The 18986-nt window shown below is 39.2% G+C and overlaps 1 protein-coding gene across 2 annotated transcripts in view; it reads right to left on the reverse strand.

Annotated features, from left to right (window-relative positions):
- The window catches only part of GARRE1 (granule associated Rac and RHOG effector 1), a 95217-nt gene that overhangs the window by 64284 nt on the left and 11947 nt on the right, over nt 1-18986 (reverse strand). For both annotated transcript variants that reach the window (XM_044987218.1, XM_044987219.1), the window contains exon 2: nt 7735-7813. The gene's annotated coding sequence lies outside the window, so the exon portion shown is untranslated. The remainder of the gene's footprint in view (nt 1-7734; nt 7814-18986) is intronic.

Genomic DNA, 18986 nt, shown 5'->3' on the forward strand with positions numbered 1-18986 from the left:
CCTCTTGGAGGTGGGCATGGTTCAGGATGCAGTTTGCCAGAGTACTTTGGCAAATCTTTAGGACCCCATCATGCACCAGGAGCATGGCACATGCGGGGGTTGATGTGGAGAGCACATTAAACAAGGTTTCCGATTGCTCTGCCATTTCCTCCACCTGTAGGCCTAAGTTCGTGGCCACCCTTCAGAGCAGGTCTTGGTGCATGCCTTAAAATCATTTGGTGGGCTAGCATGGGAGGGCCCTGCAACTGCCTCATATGGAGAGGATGAGGATGACTGGACCACCGGGGGAGGGTCCAGGGCTTCATCCCTCATGTGGGAAGGCTTTGTGGTGTGCACTCGCTCCTCCACCCCGGTGTCCGATTGAGTTTCTCACACCATTCCTGTTTCTCTGAAGTGGCAACTGACAATTGGTTCAAAGGAGGTACTGTCATAATTGGCATGCTCCAGGCACTCCAGTATGGCCATTGCACCAGCCACTGGCCCTGCTGCCAAGATGACATTGGGGAGGTGGACACAGACTCAGGTGCCAAGTCACGCCGTTCTACCTTGGTGAGGGCCTTTCCGTGCCAGAGGAATCCCCTTCCAATGACCACAGTGAAGCCATCGATGCCTGAGTCTGGTGGCTAATCATCGCTGTAGGTGAAAGATGTCTTGAATAAGCAGATCAGTGCCGGGAGCAGGGGGATTGGGACCTTGTTGGGGACAATTCCCATGGTCTAGGTGTCAGCGACCCATATCGTCAAGACAGTTGGTGGGAGGATAACCAGTACCAGTCATAAGGTGACAGATATCTCCGTCTGGGTGAACCTCGTCAACAGGGTGGAGACCAGGAGTATGGTTCTGGCGATCCGAAGCCGCAAACCGACGACCTGGATTGACGCAGATATCTGAGATATGGTGATTGAGAGCGCTGCCACAGCTCTGGGGACCAGGGGCATTCACTCACCCTCTGGGAGGTTGTTACGGCTGGCTTTCCCTTGTAGGGAGCCTTTCCTAGGGTCATGGCAAGATGCAGTGACAGCTGCGCTAGGAGATTAGGTTTTGCTCTCTGGACACCGGGAGGACCTGGGAAGACAGCGGCTCTGCCAAGAGTCTGGGACCTGTACCACTTACTGGGTACTAGAAAGCCCAATGGGGAGGCACCCCCAGGTGGTTCTGGGGCGGGTGGGCAGTCCGAACAGGTCCTTTACCCAACGCCCCTTGTTTTTTCTTGCTCGGTGCCAAGTCATGCTTCTTCAATTTCTTCTTAGGCACCGGTAAAGGGGAGCGGTGCTAGGTATAACCCGGTGCTGGGGATGCACTGCACAATGAGGTAGAAGTACTGGGAGTTGAGTCTGGCCAGGACAGCTCCAAAGCCGGCCAGACAGCCTCCACCATGAGGAGGACCCTCAAACGGATGTCGTGTTCCTTCTGTGTCTTGGGACGAAAGTTCTTACAGGTACGACACTTTTATTTTACATGCGATTCCCCAAGCACTTCAGGCAGCTGCTATAGGGGTCACTAACAGGCATAGGCCTGTTACAGTCAGCACAGGGCTTAAAACCTGGAGACCAGGGCATGCCCCGTCTGGGGCAAAGTCCCCACAGGGACCTTAACTAAGGCCTGGTCTACACTACAGGGCTAAGTCGACCTAAGTTACGAAACTCAGCTATGCGAGTCAACGTAGCTTAGGTCGACTTATTGCAGAGTCTACACCGCACTGGGTTGATGGGAGAAAGTGTCCCATTGACTTACCGTACACTTCTCGTTCCAGTGGAGTACCAGAGTCTATAGGAGAGTGATCACTAGACCTGCTAAATCGACCCCCAGTGGATCGATCGCCGGTAAGTGTAGACATACCCTTACTAACTACAATGCTTAACAACTACTTCACTAAGCTAACTACTGTCAACAAAAATATTTACAAAAACACTAAAACATGAATCAAAGGAGAAACCACTAACCACTTGCTAGGCAAGGGAAAGAAGCGCTCCGACCAATTGCCACAAGCAGGAAGGAACTGAGAGGGCATAGGGGTGGCGGCACCTAATATACTGACACATGAGCATGGCACTCAAGAGGGTGCCACAGCTGATCCTACGGATACCGCTAAGGCAAAAATCACTGACGACTGTGCACGTGGGCGTGCATACACCTAGAATGGAATCGACATGAGCAAAAAACTCGAAGAACATATACAGGCTACACAAGTTCTAAATGACAGATTTTTGAACATAACTGTCATAAGCATAGTAATAACCAACCTATTGACTGTAAACCTGGTAACCTCTGTAAAAAGTTACAATATAGAGCTATTTATGTCCTTCTCAAACATTAGTTTTCTGTATAATAAATATTTAACATAAAAGAGAAGTACATTTTGTTTTACACACCTTTTCTAATTTAACTGTCTTGAAAGCAATTTTACCTTTTGTTAAGATAAACTACTAGTAATTTCCCTGCCTAGTTTTTGGCTGGTGCAAGATACTTTTTAACAAGTAATTTTGATTCAAGTAGTAAAATAAGTTGTTCACCTTAACAGAGTTAAAGACAAATGTAATCAGACCTCTAACTAGTAAGCAAGTTTATTTGTAAATATTTCAAATTTATATCAACAGATATAAAAATGAAGGTCTAGAAACTACAAGTGGGTTTTAGTAAATTTACTATGCTAGCTCTCCAACCATGACTTCCACTTCACAGAACTTCGCCAGTGATAGAAAATTAAGGGGAAAAGGTTTGCTATTGCTAAGATATGGCTGGGTTTTAAATGTTCTTGGGTGATGGAATAGCTTTGTTGGATCTCTAAAGTGACCTTCTCAAAACAAGCCAATATTAACTCCTTTGTGCTAATGATTTTATTTTGGCTATCTGATATTTGTTTTATAATATTGATCAGCGGTAACAGATATCTTACAAAAACAGATAAAGACAAAACCCTGCCCTGAAAAGCTGCTATCAATAGAAGCTTCAGGATTTTAGTGGGGGAGGATGGAGGAAGACCAGACACTTTGTAAGAGTCTTCTCCACAACTTGAGAATTAATCTAGTCCATTGAAAGCCATTACTGAGTAGTTTGTTCAGCAGTTAGCTTCTGAAATAACTTGAAAATACTGCAGTATCATACCATGATAGCTTTAGAGGCAGCACTTTACAGATACTTTGTTTAATTTGGCAATATGAGCAAAAGTAAGTACCTAGTGCCCTTATCAAAGCATCTTAAAACATTCTACCACCTGTTATCTGTGATACAGTGCTTAACATGCATCTAGAACTTGAGTTTCTTCTTTCATATTTATTTTGCTTAAAATAACTGCTTGTATGAAACAACAGATTACAAAGTAACATATGGAAGCCATTAGTATTCATGACTAACTTATTACAGTTTTTCCATACATAAAAGATCAACTAATCCATTACACTTAAACTGAATAGATAGGTTCCTGATGAAGCACTAGTAATAGTACATCCTCCATTAATGGCTGAAGGAAGAGAAGGAAAAATAATCCTTATTTTTAAAATGTTTTCAACAAAAAACTTTTTGCCAATAAGAACAGTGTATTTGCTGTGGTAATTGCTCACAACTAAGAATAGCAGAGCTGCCCTAAAAAGAAACAACGAGGAGTCCGGTGGCACCTTAAAGACTAACAGATCTGTTTGTCTTTAAGGCACCACTGGACTCCTCGTTGTTTTTGTGGATACAGACTAACACAGCTATCCCTCTGATCCTAAAAAGAAAGACTATTGGCCTAACTCTGCTGATGCTTCAGAAGAAGAAAATTCATAAAGTTGTAATACTACTACAAACATTCATTTGGCACCCATCATGGTATTTAGGTGCTTTCATTTGGCTCCTACTCTCTGCTAGGACTCTCATGAAGTAAATGGTTTAACTTTACTGCTCTCAAGATAGGTTGTTCAATTGTTTACTATCACATCAAACCACAAAAATCCTCAAAATGTCTAATTCAATTAATTTAACACAGAAAAGTCATGGAATCCATGGACTCCCTTAACAACAGTCCAAACATAGCTGATTTAGCAGGGCTGAACCATAAGTATGCATCCAGTTTTGGCTATAGCATGACAGAACCACCAACTGCAAAGTACTAACTTACAAATTTAATAAAGAATTTAAGTATACCTGACCAGCTTATTCTACTTGTCATTGAACGTTTCCACCCCAAAAATCAGACTATTTTTCTAACTGAAAAGATGCCAGAGAGCCCCCCTCCTGTACCAGAATCACAAAACCACTTCCTTTCAAAACAATTTCCATTTAAACCCAGCCCCACAAGCAGCAAATTGTGGAAACTAGTGAACCCACAATAAGAGTCATAGGTGCTGGAACTAGGTGTGTTGGGGATGCTGCCGTACCCTCTGGCTTGAAGTGATTTCCATCACATACAGGGTTTTACAGTTTGGGTCAATGGCTCTCAGCACCCCCACTATACAAATTGTTAAAGCACCCATGATAAGAGTCTATCTGATGCTAGCTTGTTCTCCATCCTCTCTTCTCTGATTAATACTGAATTTCTCCAGTCCAGGAAACAGGAAGGTCCAGGATTGTTTGTCCCTTCTAAGATCAAAATATGACCAGAGCAAACAATACCAAAGCCTCAACTTTTTCTCTCATTCTGTTAATTATGAAACCCTATATTTGGTGCATAGGCTTCAGGAAATGAAAGGCAAGAAAAGAAGAGGGTTGTGGGTCAAATAACCAAATTCAAGTACTATTGTAAGTAGTCAGTCCTGTTGCCTTATATAAACAAAGAAAAATGTGAGAAAGTTACTTAGACTCTGCGTACCCTGAGCCTTAGCAGCGCTGGAACTAAGGTCTTGTCTTCATGGCCATGCAACAGACTACGTGGGTATGAACTGCAGCACACACTGATGTACTGTTGTAACTGCCCCGTGTAGACCTTGGTAGCACAAACTAAAGGGTAACTTGTTCATATTAATGTAATACTATAACAAACTATGAACCTTTTAGTTTGTGCTAGCAAGGGCAGTTACAGCACAATATTTCAGTGTGTGCTGCAGTTCATACCCCATAGTCTGCTCTGCAGGGAAATGTAGACAAGCCCTTAGTCTAAGCAAAAAAAAGTTCTGCAAAGCTATTTATGATTTCTGACTGCTGCGCTGACTTTACTAAGGGCCAGTTTTTGATAACCATGCTCAAACACGATACTCTACAACTAGTCACATTTAAGAAAATGGTTTAATGGGACTACTTGTAGAATGAATTGCTCTTCTACAGGAATGAATTGCTCTTCTGCAGGAGTAAGGGAGTAGTTGGTCCTTTGAAGTATTCCAACACACTCTGGAGATGCCTCAATCACTTCATTATATGAAAAGCCTTAGGATAGGATCACTTCCTATGAGGAAAACTGTATTTACTGCACAAAGATGACTTGTTTAAGGATATTTAGAAAGTTGTACAGATTACATGCAAACCTGATGCTGCTCCACAGAAATTTAATTCATCATCATTTTATACTTGGACACAAACTCGTATAGAGCGGAGAATCTGGGCTAAGATTATATTATGAAGGAAAAGTGACTTAATGCATAAGATTCTGATACCAAAGTCTCTATGGAATCAATTCAGTGTTATTAATTTGTGGAAACTGATTATATGGATAGTGAGACAGTGTAGCCTTACTTTGTGATATATATCAAAGCAGAAAGTTCCAATACTGAACACTGGGAATCATAGTAGAGCATCTGAGGTCAAAGAAAGCACTTTAACAGGTTTGCTATTTAGGTCAGTGGCTCTCAAACAGTGGCTCTCAAACTTAAACCTCTGAGTGAGACCCCCCTTATAAATTTAAAACACTTTTTAATATATTTAAGTGGACTTTTCTAGAAAGCACAGAAATTAATTTTCATAAATATAGATAAATAGTTATTTACATAGTTTACATTATTTTTATGTGATTATACACACCTAAGTGAGCACGTCTATTGAAATGGTTGCTAAATCTCTAAGCCGTATTTTTAGATAGACTGATTTTAGTTAGTGCATTCCCATGGCATGTTTTATAATAGACATGACCTTTAGAAGTCAGGCTCTCCTTTAATGAGTTCGGTTTTGTTATACCTTTTAGATCTTATTTCTATCACATAGAAGGATTAATAGACAAGACTTTAGTCAGCAATACATTGAAACAATGAACTGAATATAAATTATCTTCATTCAGTTAGCCATTTAAAACTCTTCAGTGAGTGGCTGGAGAGATATTTTATGTAAGATATATGAACACTACAAGTATGGGAGATTGATGGCACACAGCAAGCCCTGAATGTTAAAGTAACTACAAGACTAGTAAGAGGAATGCCCTTCTTAGATGTTTGCAACAATAAGAGTAGCAGAGAAGAATCTGTCTCAACATATAACTGCAACTCAATAACCACATAATTTTTTTCCCAAATACACATTTCTTCTGTGATTTCACTGTAATGCTGCTTAAGATTGTATCTTCCACATTCTCTTTAGACTGCACTGCATCCCAGTGAAAAATTACAAATATGATTTTTCTTTAAACAATGTTATTTCTGATGTGTGTATGTACAAATGAAATAGCTATAGCTGCCAAATATTTCCATGTATAAATTATTCACTCTACTTTTGGATATTAAACAAAATTAAACAACACTAATGTACCAGGAAAATACTAAACTCGATCCAGAATTCTCATTCCTTGTAATACAGTTTATAGAGTCTGCTTACTGTGATATTATCACCGCCCCACTATTTTCCCTCTTTAAAAAAAATAAATAAATAAACGAAAAATCCAGCATCCAGGCCCTCCTGTTTCCAAGAGATATTTCTTATGGTTATCTAAATAAGAGTTCTGTACTCCGAATAGCATGTATTCTTTTGAGTTCTAAAAATAAAAAGAGGAAAACATCATATCAGGACAATGCTGACCTCGGCACATACGTTGGCCAAAGGCCTCATGACAGTTGTGAAACATGAGCTTTTTCTCGTCAAGCTAATATAGAAATTCATGTCTCCATGCCACAACTCTTGTGTTTTGACAAGCAGACTTTCCAAATGGTTTATAGGCTTACTCTATTTGAATAGCAATAGATTCACCAGTGAACTCTTGGAGCTTTGCCCAGGAAAGCAAGCCATGTTCTATGTAGGAAAGATAGGGACATGGTGATTAGGCCCTTCACCTCTTATGTTGAAAATTATGGAATTAGCAGAAAGATGCAATAGTGAAAAATTAAAACTAATGAGAAGTGTATTTTGACATATTATCTTTGAACATTACATTTACCGGCTTTGGTCCCTGAAGTCAGTAGGAAATTCTGTCATTGTAAGGATGGCTGTATTGATTCATAGTCATTACAATATTTAAATAAACCAAAGCAGTCCAGTGCAAATATGAGCTGATTTTGATATAAAAGCAGCAAACACTATAGTTTCTACAGGCACCTCAAACTCATGATATAAAATTACTGCAAGTGGCAAGGTCATAAATAGCACTAATTGACAGGCTACTCTGTAATTTGGTTAGCTAAGATTTCAAACAATTATTTGAACTAAGTTTTTATGATAGGCCATATTTTAGAATAATCAATACAGTGTTTTATTGCTGTCCTCACATTCAGGACATAATCTGCTAGTTTCATTATGTTAATGAAGTATCTAAAATGGACTTCAACAGCTGATGAAGGTACTATTGGGTGACATAGAAGCCTGAGATTTCAGAGATTAAACCCCTTAAAATAGTAGTATGCATACCTCACAAGCATTCCTAATTTTTCATTACAAAAAAGCTCCTTGCTCCTCCTCAACATAGCGCTGCTCTCTTCATTAAGAACTAGGATTTAAAAAGAAAGTGTCACAAGCAGTCCAGATTTTAAAAAGCAAGTATTATTTAAACCCACATAAAAGTCACTCCAGTACTATGGAGGACATTGCACATTAATTTATAACGTTTAAATCAAATTTTGAGCCAAGATTCTAACTATTTAAGAAGAAAACAAAAATGATAAGTGCACAGTCAATGTATTACTATTTTGCAAGACCATAATCCCTCTCTCACAAAAAACCCCAATGCTTTGTGCTCATCTGATCCCTCTCCTTGCTTTCCTGTAGATAACTAAAATATCCTTGCTAGAGATGCTCAAATTCCTACAAACATAATTAATGGTATAACAAACAAAAGAGAATAAAAGATAAATGTTGTAGAACAAGAGGCTCCCTAAACCTTCTTTGACAAGAGTCTTTTCTAGTGAGCTTCATTCCACATTTCCCAGAAGTGTAATAGATTAAATCTTTGAGACTTCAATAAGTAGTGCCCTCTATTAATAGCTTCAGTAATACTGTTTCCTATTTTACACCATGGCATTAATTTGTTATCCTGTGTCCACACAGTATGTGCACGAAGTTGCACCGAACGTCAACTTTAAACAATATAAATATGAAGTTACACACACTGAGTTATGAGTGTTGGGGGATTCTTTTACATTTATTTCTATAACTGTAATACATATATTGTGTTTTTAGGAATTTAATACATTTTCTTTTTTGGGTGGACTTTGTTTACATGTCCTTTATAATTTTAATTTAACTTACTTTGAGATTAAAAACAAGCTAAACATTGTTAATATTAAAAAGATAATGAATGATTGGTTTAGAGACCATTGCCATTTTCAGAGAAGCAGGAAAACAATATTTATTTCACAACAAAACATAGTGAGCATTATAAAAAACTAAAGTCCCACTTTTGAAAAATAATTCTCATTTTCCATAATTAGCACAGAACCCCATAAAGAATATGAAGGATTTGAAAGCAGCATGCATAACTTCTCTAGCTTAAGGTGTTAAACTACTGAATAAAGTACTGGGTATGGAAAGACATATAGCAATCATTAAAATGTCACTTATATAAGCGCTAATGTGTTGGGGTAGGTTTGTTTAAGAGAGACTAAATATATTCCAGAGTTAAAATCAGCATTCTTGAAAATAGTCTTTTTTGTTTGCCCTCTGAAGAGCTCTGTAAATATAATAGTAAATATTACAAAATACCAAGATAACTACCTATGTTAATTTGCAGAAGTAGCAGTTTGCTGCATCTGAAAGTAATAACAGTTTGGCAAAAATCTTACTAACATCACAAATAATAAAAACAGTTAATACATGTATGGCAAATGAGTATATAACAAGGCTTTATCTACAGAAACACATCTGATAGGATGGTTATACTCTGAAAAGTGATTACCGGTAAGTGGCATTATCTTACTCAACAGATCTGTTCCCTCTGCATATTCACACAGCTAACTTTAGTGCCAAAACCAAATTTATACTGTTTTTTTTATTCCTGTTAGTCTATCAAAGTCAACAAGGTCGTAAGAGAATACGCTCAATTCTTCTTTTGGTTGGTTGACATAATTGCTTTTAAGTTCCTATTAGTACATTTGTGCAAAATAACAAGATTGCCTAGTTGTAAATGAGGGCCTAACATGGCCTGTTTAAGATTTATACCTGTGGGACAGCAGTAATTATTGAGTTTTGTTTTTGTACTTTTGATCTTTCCAAAGAAAAGCCTTTGATCATTTGGTGTGCTAATTTAAACATCTAGTATGAACAATTCAAACAATTATATGTAATCTTAGCCCCATATCAAAACATATTGGGACAAAAAGTTATAGTAAGAAATGTCACAATGTCAGTGGAAAGAAAAATTAATTTAAATAAAACTATCAGGGGTCTCCTTAGGGGGAAACCTCTGCAAGGATACCCACAGCAAGGATAAGCTCTTGTCCTGTCGGGGTGGGGAGAAGTTTGCCCACTTGCAGAAAATCCATCCCCCACAATAGTCAATCCCAAGAGAATCTGTAGGTAGCCCAAGAGATCAGGAAGGAGGCCCTATGCCCCCATCCATTGTAACCCCAGTGACACCTCCTCCCAGAGAGGTTTCTTTCCCACACTCTGGCTCAGCTGCTCCATTGGCACCATTATAAGGACACCCCTTACTGATGCAGCTCCCTGTGACCATGGCAGGGGCTAGACAGAAAAGGCAATACAACCAGAGTTTAAGTTCTGAAGGGCCAAAGTGTGAATACTCCCCCACCCCCCCACACATCTCCCAGTCCGTCCAGCCTCTATCCCTCCCAAAAGTGCAATCTTGGTCCCACAAAGAGAGGGCTTCATCAGACCCTGTTGGTGGAGAGGCACTGATAGTATCATGGAGGCGAACCACAAACAGATCAAGGCAGGCATGATCTGTCCTCATGTTGCTTTTAAGCCTTCATTTCTGACTCCAGTTGTGTAACTTAAGTTTTCCCCCAGTAGAAGCCACAAGATATAGCTGCTGCTATGTTACACCTTAAAAGATCAACTTTTAATAAATAGATTTAGTAATCTAACCTAACAAAATGGGGTCTGTTGATTAGAGACAAGTGACTGTACTAAAGACTGAATATTCTGAAATCTTAAATTATTATTTATCAGAGCTTGCTGAAAACTAAGATCTATAGGCACATAACTCCAATGTTACTAGGAACTATGCATGCACACCAACAGAAGAGTAGGCCTGTATATCTAACTAGCCAAGTTTCGTGGTAGCTCTGTTAATGAATATTGGAATGTTAACAAGATTATTAATATTTCTTCATGGTCTCCTTTATCTGATACCAGCTGACATATCAAGTACATTTTAAAAACAATGCTTTGTCAGCATTTAAAGCCAGGTCTACAATAGAAAATATTTGCTGATATAGCTATTCCAACAAACCCTCCTCATGTAGGCACAGTTTATACTGGCAAAAAATGTGCTTCTGCTGCAACATCTTATACCATTCCCCCCAAATGAAATAAGCTATATTGTCAAAAGTACTTTTTTGCCAATAAAACTGTGTCTACAGTAGGGCATTGACTGTATAAAAATGTCAGACACGCACCACGTGTGACATTACGATACTGGCACAAGTTTCAAGTATACAGATCTGGCCTAAACTGTGTTTTTAAATGGTTACATAAAACTAGATTTTTCAAAAGTAACCTTCTAGCCACAAGGATTATTAGTTTTGCAGTAGCAACCAAAGAGTCCAATCACAACTGCATCCACCATACAAATGCATAGACAGGTGTTTTCTCAGGAAAACTTACAACATGAAAGACAAACACCAACAAATTATGGGAGGAAAGGGGATACAACATACAAGAAGAGTAATCCATTTTTATTTTTTTTAATTCCCCAACTACCCTTCAGCTTAGCCCTTATTAGTGCCTTTCTCCCCTTCCTCCCTCAGGCTACAGACCTTGATTTTTCCCCCCAGAGAAGGTTCTATGTCTGAAACATAACCTCTAATCTTATTTTCTATTTTTAAACACACATTTCACGAACCTTCTCGCATTTTTTAAAATTAAATATTCTCTTCTGCAGTGGACTGTGGTTCCTACATCAGAATGCACTGAGTATTTTAGAATTTGTGAGCCTACACTCACAACTGAGGAAGATTTTATTTTAATTTTGAATTAAGTTTGAGTTTGAATATTTTATTCTATTTTTAGAATTAATTTGAAAGACTTCACTGCGAAGAGACCTTCCAGTATTATGGTTAGTATTCCACTTCAATAGCAAAGACAGTTTTACTTGTTTGAGTTTTTAATCGAAAACACACCATTTAATACACAAACATTTAGAACTGCGTATGTTGCATTTTGGTTTTGCGAAGCAAAACAATTCCCAAAGATTTAAATATAGTTAGTGCATATTTGTAGCCATTAAGCTTATAGTCTTGTTAGTTGTAGGTTTTTCATTATGCAGTGGAATAATGATTCTCAATGGCAAATACTTATAGCAAGTCTTTATGCAAACCTGTTAAATATCCTCTTTTTTACTATTTTGTGCACTGATCATCTGGTTTAGTACCATGGAATTTCTTGCCCTAATTGGATTAAGGTCCTTGGTTGGCCCCTGAATTGTATGTCATCAACAGTAATTCTCTCCTGTACCTAATTTGAGCTATGAAGGTATTAAAGGAATGTTTAGGGCCAAATCTTGTCTCCTGCTACTCAAACCCAAGTAATCTGGCTTGAGTGCTCCCTGGGAAGGAATCTTCCCTCCGAAGGTTACTGAAACACCAAAAGAGCTTTTCCCATTATTTATGTAGCCTCAAGGCTGTCATGGTGTCTGCCGCAGACTTGCCCTCCACTCACAACACAGTGGTAGGTTTATATTTGGAGAATTTACATTGTTGCAGGTTCACCATCCATATGCCAACCCTCCACCTCACACCCTGCAGTGTGCTGTGGATGAAGACCCATACAGCACAGATCCACAGGGAATGTGTGCAGCTCCCTACAGCTACATTGTGGAGAAGGGACAATGGTTTCTCCATTATGCATGAATGCCTACTCATTGTGTCAAAAAATAAGTGACTGGCACAATAATCTCATACATTGATTGTGCAATACAAGAGACTTCCACTGTACTCATTTTAAATTAAATGAGTTCAGAAACTATCTTGATGCACTTCTAGTGTTCCCATCACCCTTGTACCCAGACACTCAAAACTACACCAGTTTACATCTACACTATTAGTTGTTAGTTAAAATAGTGGTCAGTATAGAAGCTTGCTTACAATCAAATTGTCCCAACTAGCTCACAAGGTTGCTTAACTGCACTTGTTTTAGACATAGCTGAATGAGATGATCTGACCACAGAAGCAAAACCAGGAAATGGGGATAAGAACATAAGAATGACCATACTGGGTCAGACCAAAGGTCCATCCAGCCCAGTATCCTGTCTATCAACAGTGACCAATGCCAGGTGTCCCAGAGGGAGTGAACCTAACAGGTAATGATCAAGTGATCTCTCTCCTGCCATCCATCTCCACCCTCTGACAAACAGAGACTAGGGACAACATTCCTTACCCATCCTGGCTAATAGCCATTAATGGACTTAACCTCAATGAATTTATCTAGTTCTCTTTCAAACCCTGTTATTGTCCTAGCCTTCACAACCTCTTCAGGCAAGGAGTTCCACAGGGATTGTTTGACTCCCAATTCAAATACCAAGACACAAAGAGTTTAGCAAAAAATGTTTAAAGTTTACATAGTATATTTTACAATAATCTATATTATAATAATCAGAACTAATGTCTCAATAAATACCACTGACATTTGTTCCATGTTCTCTGTCTACAATTTCATGCTTCCATCCCATTTTGGACATGGCATCCTAGGTCAATATAGCTGTGACTTTTAAAACTGCTATTTCAGCTTTTATTCTCCATCTAAGACAGGAGAAAACTTTAGGATATCAGTTTTTTAGAAACCCAAACAGCTTAAGTTTAGAACTTAACTGAAAATCTGGTAGGTAAAATTTATTTTTAGTTTGTTGCTTTCTGAACTAAAGATTTGGGACAAGATTTGAGAAGGGTGACATTTCTTTATAAAAGCAATAGCTAGAGTGGGAGAACGGCCTCCATCAGTGAACGGTAAGGAGAACTAGGCTGGAAGAGTAAATAGAGCAAACAGGCTGAAGAGTTTAGGTGAATAAAATTTAAACTGGAGAGGGATGAGGCATTTTGAATAAAACACAGCAGCCTCCCTTAGCTGGATTTAGAAATGAACTGGAAACTAGTAACAATAAAGATGTTAATATTTTGTTTCTGCATTTTTAAATATAGCATTGTCAATCTCAAGCATTCAAATATTATAAGTCAGTCCCCAATATATCATGAGATTTTAAACATAATATATTTGGAGTTCTTTCTATTTGCCTTCTGGTTTTGAGTCTTTGGGGTCCACACTTTTCTTCTCTGCAGCCAGGATGACTAGAAACTTTTTTAAAAAAATAAAAAGCTGAGTTTCTCATATAATCAATGCCCGCAAGAGCTGAGGCTTTAAGAAAAAACACCAAATATCTCTAGACTCATGATAAAATTATGATGTTTTTTAATCAAGTTAATAAAATCATTTGCCAAATGAAAAAAAGACTTTAGGGGAGAAAATCTTTAGACTTCTAAAGAGGGGATGATAGTGTTTAAAATGCAAACCAGACAAAACTTCCATTTTCCAGTGACCCTTCAATAACTGCTCTAAAAAATGTCTCAAGTTATATTGTGTTGTCGCACCATCCTAGTCTCCAACAAATTGCTCAATTAACAAAAACTAATACAAAATTACTTGTCAAGAGCAGCTCTTAAATATTTGAAAAATTGTTTCATATTATTCCAAGTTTTTATATGAAAGTACAGAAATGAGAAGAATAGCTGCTGAAGTCCTGCTTGAAACACCCAAACATGTTTTCACTCCAGATCATCCCAGGGTTAAATGAACTAAGTTTATATAGTTTCTAAGTTGCGTAACAAAATTATTTATCTCATTTGTTGTAAAAAATGAGTTCCCAGGTATATTACCACAATTTTCCATATCAATAACTTGCTGTAGCTCTTTAAATTGTAATTGAGTTCTTTTCTACATACACTATATGGCAGGTTCACCTCAATTTTAAGTGATTTCACAGAAATATTGTGTATCTCTGCATATCCCATATTGGGGAATGTATCTCATACTCCTTTGTTTTAAGTGTTATGATTAATGGAGCCAGGCTTTCTTGGCAAGTAAGTAGAGAACAAAATATGGGCTGGAAGATTAAAAGCTGGATTCTGAGGCATGAGATGAACTAAGCCTTCAATAATGTGAGGTGTATGCCTATAATTACACAATAGTTAAAAATAGTTTAAGAGGCTGCTGGTATGACTTAACTGTTACTACATTACACCTGCACATGAGAAAACCTAGATTCAAAGCTACTATGGTTCACTCAAAGCAAGAAGAAAAATAATTGGAATAATGATGGTGGAGAAATGCTCTACCTTTATGGGGAAGATATCTATCTACTACTGTACATTGTTTGAAACATTTCCTAATGACTGACTGGCAATGCATTCCCTGAAGTGTTAGCTGGATATGTTGGTCTTCTATTAGGGTAGTGACATGAGAAAAGGTGGAGACAGAGTGAGCAACCACAACAATGACCCATTTAAAATGCTACGTTTTTGCTTCATAGTGCTAAATTCCCTAGGTATACCATGCTGGGATAGGTAGGGTTGCCTGGTGTCCGGTTTTCGACCAGAACGCTTGGTCAAAAAGGGACTCTGGCGGCTCCGATCAGCACCACCAACCAGGCCATTAAAAGTCTGGTTGGCGGTGCTGTGGGGCTAAGGCAGGCTAGTCTCTACCTGTCCTGGCACTGCGCTGCACCCCGGAAGTGGCCAGCAGGTCCAGCTCCTAGGCGGGGGGGCCTTGGGGCTCCGCGTACTGCCCCCATCCCTAGCACTGGCTCCGCACTCTCATTGGTAGGGAATTGCAGCCAATAGGAGCTGAGGAGACAGTGCCTGTGGGCGAGAGCAGTGTGTAGAGCCTCCTGGCCCCCCTGCCTAGGAGCCAGACCTGCTGACCACTTCTGGGGCACAGCACAGTGCCAGAGCTGTCCGAGGTAAGCCCATGCCCCAAATCCAAGCCCCAATCCCCTCCCCCAGCTCTGAGCCCCCCCCCCAAACCTGGAGCCCCCTCCTGCACCCCAAACCCCTCATCCCCAGCCCCACCCCAGAGCCTGCACCCTAACTCCCTGCCCCAGGCCAGAGCCCCCTCCCTCACCCTGAACCCCTCATTTCTGGCCCCACCCCAGAGCCCGCACCCCCAGTTAGAGCCCTCACCCCCGCCCACACCCAATCTCCTGCCTCAGCCCAGTGAAAGTGAGTGAGGGTAGGGGAGAGCAAGCCACCGAGGGAGGGGGAATGTAGTGAACACCCCTTGGGAAGGGAAGGGCAGGGCCTTGGGGAAGGGGTGGGGCTAGGGTGGTCAGTTTTGTGTGATTAAAAAGTTGGCAACCTTAGAGATAGGGTGGGACACAACACTCTGTCTTAGTTTTGGCTAAACGTAAAATAAAGAATTGAAACAAAGCATTCTCTTAAATAATAAAGTAGTGCTTGCAAATATAGATGTGCAACAATGTTTATACAATTCTGAAATATCAAGCAATGGGAAGAATATTCTTGCTCTGCTTTCAATTCAAGATCACAGTTACTAAACGCACCAAAAAGTATGGCTTTTTGAAAATTTTCAACAATGGAATGGTCAATTTTAGAACTTAGATACTTACACTTTTGTAAATATGATTTGGAAAATTAGATTTTAAAGGTCAAATTTGCAACCAAAATAGATGCTATCACTTTAATATACAACATCCTCAAAAAGATTTTTTAACAAGTACTTCTCCCATTAGTGATAAATGGCTCATTCCATTCCCCAAGACATCCTAGCCAATGTAATGCCTCAGTGTCCAGTCAGCTAACAATGGGTTCAACAATCTCAAATGCTTTATTGAAAGTTTGTGGGGTTTGTTTGTTTTTTTGGTGTTTTTTTAAGGAAGCAATCAGAATTTTTAAATGTGAAATTAGGCCTTTCAAGCTCTTCTTGCCCCAACGCTCCTGAGCATCTGCCACTTTCAATCCCTTTCAATATCAGTAGAAACTTGGCACAGTTGCTACTATACTACAGCCGAATTGATGTTAATGAAAATTTCTTCATTACCCCAGTATCACTCTGTAACTTACTCCATAGGCACAGGTATTTCCTCTTCTCCCACCCTTACAGAAGCACAGCATGCTTACTCCAGGAAGTAAGAAACCACAAATGAAGTTTCTGTTTCCTTCATCGTAACATTGAGCACTACTCACCAGGCCACAGAGCTAGCTAATTTTATTTATTTCTAAAATGTTCGAAAGAACACTGCTTTGAGAGACAATATATGCCTTCTTTATCAAGTATCCTATTTATAGGTGCTTTGAATTAAATGCATTAAACTTAGCAAGAAAAACGGCTAGTAAATAGAATCTGCACAGCTAAGGGAAGAAATAACTACTTAAACCAGCTGCAAGAGAGTCAAAACTGGTTTCTGTCTCTTAAATGTAGTTGAGGTGTCCCTGCACTGGACTGTGCTGCATAAGTCACACTCATCTCGAGTTCATGAACTTAGTTCCATTTCAACCTATCAATTTTTTCAAATTTAACTTGGCCTCTATAACAGTAGTAAAATCTTTGAATATATATAAATATATGTTCCCTTCTTTATACATCTGACTATTAAATAGAGCAAGACACACTGGCAATGACACCCCAAGCAACTGTGTATGCTTACAGACCCTAATCCATCCCTGTGCAGAGCATGTTTCTCCCAATGACTACACTCACTGTATTCAAATATTTTACCTTCTCTTTTGCTGGAATATAGGTGAAAGTGCTAGTGACAAAACAGCAGCATAGACACAATTCATTGGCTTTGGCAGTACAGGAGCTTGAGCAGGAGGGAAAGCTCTTGCTAGTGGCAAGGGATTGTGTTTGCTACTTCTGCCACTGGCATTTTCACCTACATTCCATCTGAGAGAAGATAAAATATTTGAAGCAGGAAGTTAAAGAATGGCTTTTTCCACCTATGTCCCAAAAGAAGCAGAGTGAAACAATTTCTTATGCAACAATTGCATTCTGCGGCTGCTTGAAGACAAATCATGCAGTGGGATTCTGCCACAGAATTAAAAGGTCTGGGAAAACATGAGTTCCCTGCCACTAGAAATTAAATTCAGCCTCCTATTTTCACTTTACTTATTAAAACTCCTCTGTTGCTCTTTTTCCCCACAGACAGAGGGAAAAACAAACAAAACAAACAGGCAAGCACTGATTCCCCTGCTAATGTTTCTAATGTAAAATTTACATGCCTACACTTGGACTGTGTTCCAGTATCATTGATGTCACCTTTGTAGAAATAGTGTAACTGCTGCTGCACAACCAAACAAGGTAGCACATTTATGTGGTGTAAAATGTGTGGCTTTTAAAGACTTTTCAACAATAGTAGCAGAATTTAAATCTCCCAGCTCCTGTATTTAGATATTTAGAAACAGACAATGGAAGAAAATCCCAAACAGATTATTGTGTCTCATTCCATTATCAAATTATTTTAATAGCAGCAATTTGGAATTAAGCCATGAATGGGAGTAACAGTGATCAAAATGTTTTAGTATGACAGACCAAGAGCTTCTCTCACTCTACCACACAAACACCCTGGTTGTGCGGGAGACGAAAGAGTGCCCCTTGGATGCAGGGAAGGAAAAAGAATGAAGAAAAAAGTATCACTAACCTCCATACCAAAACCCATATAAAATGGTAGGAAATCCTCCTACAACTTCGAGTTGGTAAATTTTGCTCTGCATTTCCCAGCTAGTGTTCCAGTCCTCACTCTATCTGATTAACATACAGAAGGAGAAGCAAACATCAACAGAAAAGGGTCACCAGCAGAACAGAAACCAACAGTGTGGGAGATGCATGAGGAGCCCTGGACCCAATAGCAGAAGAGGTGATTGATTCTGAGATCTGGGATTAAAATTGGGAGGAAACCTGAAAAATCTTTCAGTGTTCATTAAAATGAGAGATAGAGAAAGGAAGAGGAAGTGCAAGTGGGAAAAAAAGAGGGGCATGGGAAAATGAGGGTGACTGGATTCAGCAAAAGAAGGGAGAAAGAAGACTGTGGATTTGGCAAGTAAAGTGAATGACAGTGGGGTTTTTTCTACCCAACTCCCTAACTAAAGACAATATTTCAAGTGAAGTCTAGGTCTCTTCTCTAAAAGAAGAATTCTATCTGCCTGTTTGAGAAGCAACTCATCTGGATGGGCTGGTATAGGAGAATTTTAGAGAATGAATCAACTGTTAAAAATTTAAGCCACTGGCCTCCAGCCCTTTCTGCAGCTAATCAATACAATTAGATTTAAAATTAAAATAATATTTCTAGATCCTGTACTATAACGCTGATTGAAAGTTCCACTGCATATTGAACTGTGGTTATGTGCAGGTCATTAAATCATTTAAACTGGCAGTCACTAGTAAAATGTATAGCTAGTTGGTCTGATCTAATGTGTTTCTTGTGTCTGGAAAAGAAATTCTTCCACTGACTTTCTTGATGCCTTTCACATTGTTGGCCTTTC

This window comes from Mauremys mutica, chromosome 14 (genome assembly GCF_020497125.1).
Source record: "Mauremys mutica isolate MM-2020 ecotype Southern chromosome 14, ASM2049712v1, whole genome shotgun sequence".
NCBI lineage: Eukaryota > Metazoa > Chordata > Testudines > Geoemydidae > Mauremys > Mauremys mutica.